Source organism: Notamacropus eugenii, chromosome 2, assembly GCF_028372415.1.
Source record: "Notamacropus eugenii isolate mMacEug1 chromosome 2, mMacEug1.pri_v2, whole genome shotgun sequence".
NCBI lineage: Eukaryota > Metazoa > Chordata > Mammalia > Diprotodontia > Macropodidae > Notamacropus > Notamacropus eugenii.
The window spans coordinates 211,053,745-211,061,903 of record NC_092873.1 but is presented as its reverse complement, the minus strand read 5'-3'; positions in this window follow the sequence as shown (position 1 = coordinate 211,061,903).

Genomic DNA, 8,159 nt, shown 5'->3' with positions numbered 1-8,159 from the left:
AATTAAACAGAAATGATTATCTTACCAAAATACATTTCTCCCACCCTCTAATTCCAAATCTTTTACTTTCCAAGGGAGACTAGAATGGAGGGCAGAAACGCCAGAAACTTTTATTTGCATGAAACTGAATCATTTTTCTGCTTAAGCTTTGCTTGTCTACATCTTTTTGGAATCATAAATTATTTTCACTGGTGGTTTGGATGAGACTGAAATCCACTTTCCTGTAGCACTTGGTATTTTCCAAAAGTGAGTCATAATCATTTTTTACTATGGGAAAAAGAGGGAGAACTCAGACTTGTATAGATTTAAGGCTCTAAAAAAAGGATGATGTCCAAATAACTAGCTCCAAAGGAAAATCCCTTAGATTCTAGACAATTTTTTTTTTTATCAAACCATTGCTTGAAGAATAATTAAAACATAAATAGGAAGGAAATAAACTTGCTAAATAGGAAAACTCCAATTAGGAAGGGAAGGAACTTGCTGAAGTACATATGTCTTTGTCCAATTGTGACTTTGTCATTTCTTTTGGAAGTCTGCCCTCTCTCACTTCTCACTTCCCACCTCCAACTCTTCCTCCTTTCCAACCAGTACTTGTTCTCTTGGGCTAGTATAATAGATGGTTCACAGCAGCCACCAAAAGCTTTTTGGAACTGTAAGGTGAACTTCTACTACTCTTCTACTACTTCATCATGGTGGAGAAAGAATCTTGCATTCTCTAAAGGTCTGATGATGGAACACAATCCTTGGCAGGACCTATCAAGATGAAAGTGATTCACTTATAGTTCCAACATGAAGTCTACATCTATCATTGGAATAACAGCTGGATGAAGTTCAGGGTAGCCTACCTCTAGATTAGCCTCCAGCTTATTTTTGTTGTTGCTATCGATACTAACTTATGAAGGCCATCTCCTATATGGGGTAGAAAGTTTTACATATGTGGTGGCAGAGGAATAATCCATGGAGTTGATATCAAAGATCTTAGAGGTGCTAAATAAGGTGAAAACATCTAAGAAAATCTTGGAAATTTCAATAAGCAGAAGATAATAACCACTATGAGTGACTTTCTATTCTATTATTTCCATTATTCTATTACTTTCTATATTTCTATAATCAACTGATGATTATTTTTGGTGGAACAATTCCTTTTCAAGGTTGTTCTTTGACTGTGCTTTGTAAGTCTAGCCTAGTGAAAAGAACACTGGATGAGAGATACGAATGCAAATCCTACCTCTGACAATGAACTGTGTGACATAGATGTCTCTAGAAGCCTCCATTTCCTCATCCTTGGAATAAGGATAATAATATTCTTGCTATTTATCACAAAATGATGCTGAGATAAAGTACTTTTTATGCTTTACAGGGTTATTTAAGGTAAGCTCTTAACTGTGACTACTTTCTATTTCTTGGTGGGGCAAGATTCATTTTCCCAGGCCTCCAGTGAGGACAACATCTCTACTAACAAAAGAAGGCCTATAATGAGAGACAGTCAAGGGCTTCTAGGGTCTGCTCAATTTTATGCTAACTCTTATGCAACTGTTATTACTATAGTACAAGGCATATGACAATTCAGTCTCAGCTCTTTTCTAAACAGAAACCCCTCTCCTCACTCTTTCCCAGAGTTGCATAGGGAATTTAAGAATATTGGGTAGATATTGAACAAATTAAGACAGTTGTGCAATTCTACTGCTTCTATAATACTCATACATGATTTCATGTTATCATAATTACAAATTGCTTATCCTTCCTTTATACTAGGAATTCTTAATGTGTGTGTGTATGTGTGTGTGTGTGTGTGTGTGTGTATGTGTGTGTGTGAGATGGATCCCTTTGCCAACCTAGTGAAGTCTATAGATCCTTTCTTGGGATAATACTGTAATTAAATTATAACTGAAGAAAATGTTTTATTTCAGTTAGAAGTCAGTGAAGAGAAAGATGTAATTTTTCTCCATCCAACTTTATGGATCTGCTGAAATCCATTCATGGAAGCCCTACATTATATAGTATATATAATATATAATAGTATATATGTTATATAGTATAGTATTTATATATAATTGTTGACCAATCCAGATTTCATAGTGTCATACATTATAGAGTATATACTAATTTATATAGTAAACCTGATAGGAATAATAGGTAGTATATAGTAAAATGGTCATTGTTTTGCTCAGAGTACTGGGTTCAAACCTTTCTTCTGTTATTGACTACATGTATGGTCTTGGGAAAGTAAGTTTACCTCTCTGGGTCTTCCCAAAATGAAGGGTCGAAGGAGACGGTCTCTAAGGTTTCTTCTAGTTTTAAATTTATGCTATCTTCCCTTAAGAGAGCGAACACCATAACTAAACAGGTTGGAAAGCAAAGATTAAGCTGAAGGAACTATGTCCTGAAATGAAGGTAAGATAAAAGAAAATTACAAATAGTTTTCTCTAAATTATAATATAGTACAGAAAATTGGTTTCATTGTCTATGTAATTGACTGCCACTCTGTGTAATAGCAGCTAATTCCAGAGTAAAAGTACAGACAGAGGACAGAGTTAGGAAAATCCAATGATGAAGAAATAGGGATGAAGAGTTTTCCTGTAAAGGTAGGGCTGATTTTATCTGGACATCACTACTTTGCTTCTGCAGAGAGCCATTCTCTTTTCCATGTTTAGTCAGACCCATGAGAATGAATGAGAGATAATGAAGACTTGGTACTAAAGAAATGCTAATTAATTTTCATGGTCAATTCATGGGAGATTCCAAGTTTTATTATGGAGTGAAGGATCTGATGGGGAAGGAGTGTCATAGCTGTAAACGAATGATTGCTTATCTAGTTTAAAAATAGAAACTTGTTTGTAATACAAATTACATTTTACTGTATACATTGTCTCCCCTAGTTAAGGAATATAAGCTTCTTGAAGACTGGAAAAGCTTCATTTTTGTCTTTGTATACTAAATGACTACCGTAGTAACAAATAGTAGATATTTACAAAATGTTTGTTGATTGTTTGGCTTCTATGAAGAGTCCAAAGAAGTCATCCTGCATGAGATACATGGTGCAATGGAATGAGCCCTGAATTTGGAGTCAGAGGACATCCCTCCTCTCTCACTTACTACTTTAGTCACATCACAAATTCTCTAAATAGCACCACCTAGAATCTCAACCACCTACTCCTTTTCCGCCTCTGAAGTGAAGGAAGTGGACAAGATGGATACTAAGGTACCTTTCAGCTCTTCATCTAGAATGCTATGATGGTACAATGCTAAGTGTGGTATTTTTCAGATATCTGAGCTTAGAACAAGATGGTTTCCTCTTTCTCTGTTGATTTTGTGTTATAAGTATGTTCATTATTTCATTCTGCTAAGAATTCTCATACACTAATAGACACAGAAAAGTCAGGCTTGGACAACACAAGAAAGAAATCTGAGCAAAAAAGGATCATTTCTTGCTATTCATGTTGTTTTTATGTTATAGGTCCTGGACCTCAGAACATTCTGTCTTATTGGTATTCTGTCTTATCTGTTCCCAAGAACAGCTGCTCTGAGTCAACTGCTGCTGTTGTGGATGATGCTAATCCCATAATTTGTATAGCACCTTACAGGTTTCAAAGTGTTTTCAAATATGTTTTCTCCTTTTAAGTTTGTTTGCAAAATCAGGAATTTTTATTCAGTGTTTCTGAAATTTGGAAAGGCTGATCTCCTAAGTAAAGAGTAAAAATCATTTCTAGTTTAAAAAATAAATTGTTGACCAATCCAGATTCCATAGTCCATTTTACACGGAAATCTAATCAGATAGGTCTAATTAAAATAGTAACTAATTCTAATAGAAGACTAATTCTATAACAGAACATTCATTAACCAAATTGCTCAGAGAATGAGAAGCCTTCATTAAATTTTCTTTTGGGTAAGTTGTTTTGCGGGTAGCCAGGAAACTTATTTTTGTTTCAAGGTTGATTAAAAAATCTTTCTAATGTGCATTAATCCACTCTCTGTATGAAAGTGCAGCATATGTATGAAATGTATATGGAAGTACAATATATGTGGAATCTAATCTTTCCTTGATTCTGAATCTTTTAGTGCCCAAAGATGAGAATTCTAAATGACAATTTTCATCATATAGTACCACAGCTGCTTGATTGTAGAACATGTCAGAGACAAGGATGAATTTGTGCTGATGTTAGAAGCTATCTTGGGAGGCTTGGATGAAAAAAATGTTCAAAATGTTAGCTTTATCTAGAGTATTTTTGCTTTCTCTCCTAATAGTAGAATACGGAAAAAAAAATTTAGTTAATTGATGATTCAGATTAGTAGATTCTGATGGATTGACATCTTTAAAGAGCATTGGACCTGGAATCCAAAGCCCTGGCTTTGCATGTTGGTTTGCCATGTGACATTGGTATTTCACTTACCTTTTCTTGGCTTCAGTTTTCACATTTGTAAAATGAGGGAGTAAGATTAAGTCATTACTCTAAAAGTTTTAATACAGGCAAATTTGTATAAGTAGATTTTAACGCTCTATTGCTAAAAATGAATATTAATTTTTCTACATGCTTAGCCTATTTTTTTTTTTTGATGGGGAGAGGCTGTATATACATTTATATGAGAAGCAGCTTGGCCCAGTTGATAGAGAACTAGGCCCAGTGTCAAAAAGACATGGTTCAAATCTCACCTTTGGCACATACTGATTGTGTGAGTCTGGCTAAGTCTCTCAACCATTCAATGCACAAAACAAATCTAAGACAATGGTTGTAGAATAGGTGCTGACCCGCATTGGTAGAAGGAATTTCCTTATATCGAAGTTTTCTATGTCAATGAAATCAAACATCTAGTCCCTATCGCTAAGTACATTTGTAAATATATCCAAAGCATGGGGTTTCTGAATAGACGTGGATATGGCCACAAGGGGACATGCATGTGGACAGGAAGGCAAGGTTTATATTTCTTTACAATTGTGTGCTTCCTGGCTATTCATTAACATGAACTCTAAAGAAAGGCCCCTCAAATGTTGGGCAGACTTTTTACAGAGGATTTATGGGAAGGTATAGACGAATCAAATAAGATGAAAAAGATTTGGATGATTTGTGATTTGCACTATTGGTCACTTCACATTGATGAGAAAGTGTTGAAGTATGAGTTTTAGGACAGTTGAAATTCAAAGACTTGACTTTCTGTTGTCTGTCATTAAGAATGAGCTAAATGGGCACATGTGAATGTCATCCTGGGAGATGGGTTCTGGAAGAACCTAACTCAGGCCCATGACCTTTAAATAATAATAATGATAGCTAAAATGTATTCGGTACCTTAGGGTTTACAGAGTTCTTTACCCATATATCATTTGATCCTCACCACAATCCCCTTAGTATTTTCTATTATTATTCCTGTTTTACACAAGAGAGAAGATTTGAGGCTTATTTAGGGTCACATAAGTCATGTTTCTGAGATGGGATTTGAATTCATGTCTTCTTGACTCCAAGTTCAGCACTTTAATTACTGCATCACTCACCTGTCTCCTGGATGTCTTTTGCCTCTTGGTAGCAGTAGAAATTGGTGTTCTGCCAAGGTCAGTATGCCAAGATTAATTGGTGATGAAGATGGTGGTGGTGGTGGGAGTGTGGTGGTGGTCATGGTGGCCCCAGCCACACTTGCTATCGTTTCCCTTTTGCTAGCAAAATAAAAAGTTTGCATACACGTAGTTCCCTGCCCTTCTCCTCTTCTTGCTCACCTCCTTTTTCAGTTATGGAAACACTATTGCTTGAAGGATGGGAACAGAAGATGGATGAGGGGAATGTTGGGGTTTTGATAAGATCCACAAGTAGAGCCTTACCAGAAATGGACTTCAGTTATAATTTTAAGAGATGATTGAACTTTTGTTTCCACAGAAATCATGTAATACGTAATTTATATGGTAAATGTAGTTGGGGATGTTACTTATGCGGGTGCCTACTTATCAGCATGTTTCTTTGCCCTCTGGGTAAACCTAGTGAATACCTTTTTCTGTGTCAACAACTTCAAAAGCCTGGTGAGGCTTCTTTGGGGATGGGAGCACTTTGTGCCAAAACACTATCTTGAATGGTAGGACTCTTCTTTTGTTAATAATCAAGGAGACACGGATATCATGGGTTCAACTCCCTTATCAATTCAGAAAATTTCTTTCTCATGCTATGGGGATCATAAAATCTGAGTGATGCAGACATCCTGACTTGAGAGTAAAAGTATTTATGGCTTGTCATTCTTTTAAATGTGGAAATGGGAGATGTAAGCAAGGGCTAAGACCCATGTGGAGGTGGGGTTTAGGCTTTTTCATATAGGCTGTGAACCCTGAAATTACCCAGTCAATGGGGAACCAGGGAGGGAAATGCAAATTGGGATAGAAATAAAAGGCTTTATAATTGTCTTAAATGGTATGCCTTTCCCTAGTGTGTCATCCATCTAAAAAGACAAAAAGTAAAAATCCTTTTTCCTGAATTCACTAATGGCCAAGTGGAGTTCTTGGTAAGATGATTGTTTATCACAGAATGACTACTATAGCTGTGCAGGATGGTTGACTGGCTCAAAGAGCCATATATCTAGGATAATGGTGATCTGATAGGCTCTTATGACACTACTAATCAATATGATGAAGAGCAGGAAATCTTGATAAAATTATAATGTATTGACTATGAGGTGAGAATTGTTATTCATTTCCTGAGTCAATGAATCAACAAATATTCAGTGTGTACCTACTAAGTGTCATATCTGAATACACTGAAGGATCATTCCTAAATTGGTTTCAATGAATCTGTCAGATAATTATTTCTATGAATAATCACACACATAGGATCATATCATGTTTCACATATAGCAATGAGACTGGTTGTTGTGTGTGAGTTATGGAATCATTCTGATTGCTTTATAGCTAATTCTTATATGTGCCTGCCTGCATCCCAAAGTTAGAATTGCAATCTTGTGGAACTCAGGCTTCTTTAACATTAACTGTGTTTCTTGGTTCAAGTCCAACCATTGTTCAGAAATCAGCAGTTTCCTGTTTAGCAAATTCTAGTATTAGTCAGTTTTGCTTTAACTTACTATATACTAGAACATAAGTCTGTAATTGACAATAATAAATGAATAAAGTCTACATGTGTGAACATTTTAATTCTCAAACTAATATTTTGTTTATTTAACTAAAAACGAATGTCAACAAACAATGGTGTTTGTTGAGTCTAGCAATGAGATAAATGATGTTTTTATTTACCCTTTTGTTCCCAATGTTAATTGTGTTTTTAAAAAACCCTTTTGATGTGCTAAGAATTCCCAAGAAGAACAACAGCTGTTATTTAAATGACATCAATCTAGCTTCAAGGAATTGTCCAGCTGAAAGAAAGCCTGGAGGGTCTTTTTGTGTAGAAACAAATTGATGGAATATGGAGGTCACTTTAGTGTCTTGATAAGGGTCCTGATTCTGGAGTCAGATATCCCTTGGGTTTGAATTAGCTCTGTTCTCCGCTGACTTTGTGAACTTGGATAGGCTGCTTCATCCCTTAGACATCAGTATAGATAATCTCTAAGATCCTTTTCAACTCCAAATTCTGAGATCTTCTGAAGAATTGCTACCTCTACGCTTTTGAAATAATAAAGTAGGAACAGATAAGAATGACAAGATAAGGTAAAAAAAAAACAAACCAACAAATATTATTTTCTCTGCCTCCATAGCAAGAAGACATTAGCCAATCACTAGTTTTTAGGAGCTGAGTAGAAGATCATTGTGGACTATGGACTATAACTGCATTGGCAGAAGGGGTTGGTAGGGAGGGTAACATATGACTTTTATTAGCATCTGGTCCAGAGAGGAAAAATTAGTGGCAGGAATGTAGTTTAAGGGCATATAATAGACAATGACCAATAAATTAAAACACATTTATCAATGACTTGTAGCTTGTTATTGACTAAGTTAATTGATTCACAATCTTCAACCATGACTATGCATATTTTATATATGGAGAGGATAGAGAAAGAAAGGTATTGAAAGAGGATGAAAAAGATGCTGTATTCACAAATCAGTCTTACTTGGCAATCTATATTTTACTCAATATATGCAAAATAGTGTAAGTTTTTTTCTTTCTTCAACTTTACTGAGAGTAATATTATTATTATTGCCTTTGAATATAAGCATCTTGGAGGCAGGGATTCTTTCATTT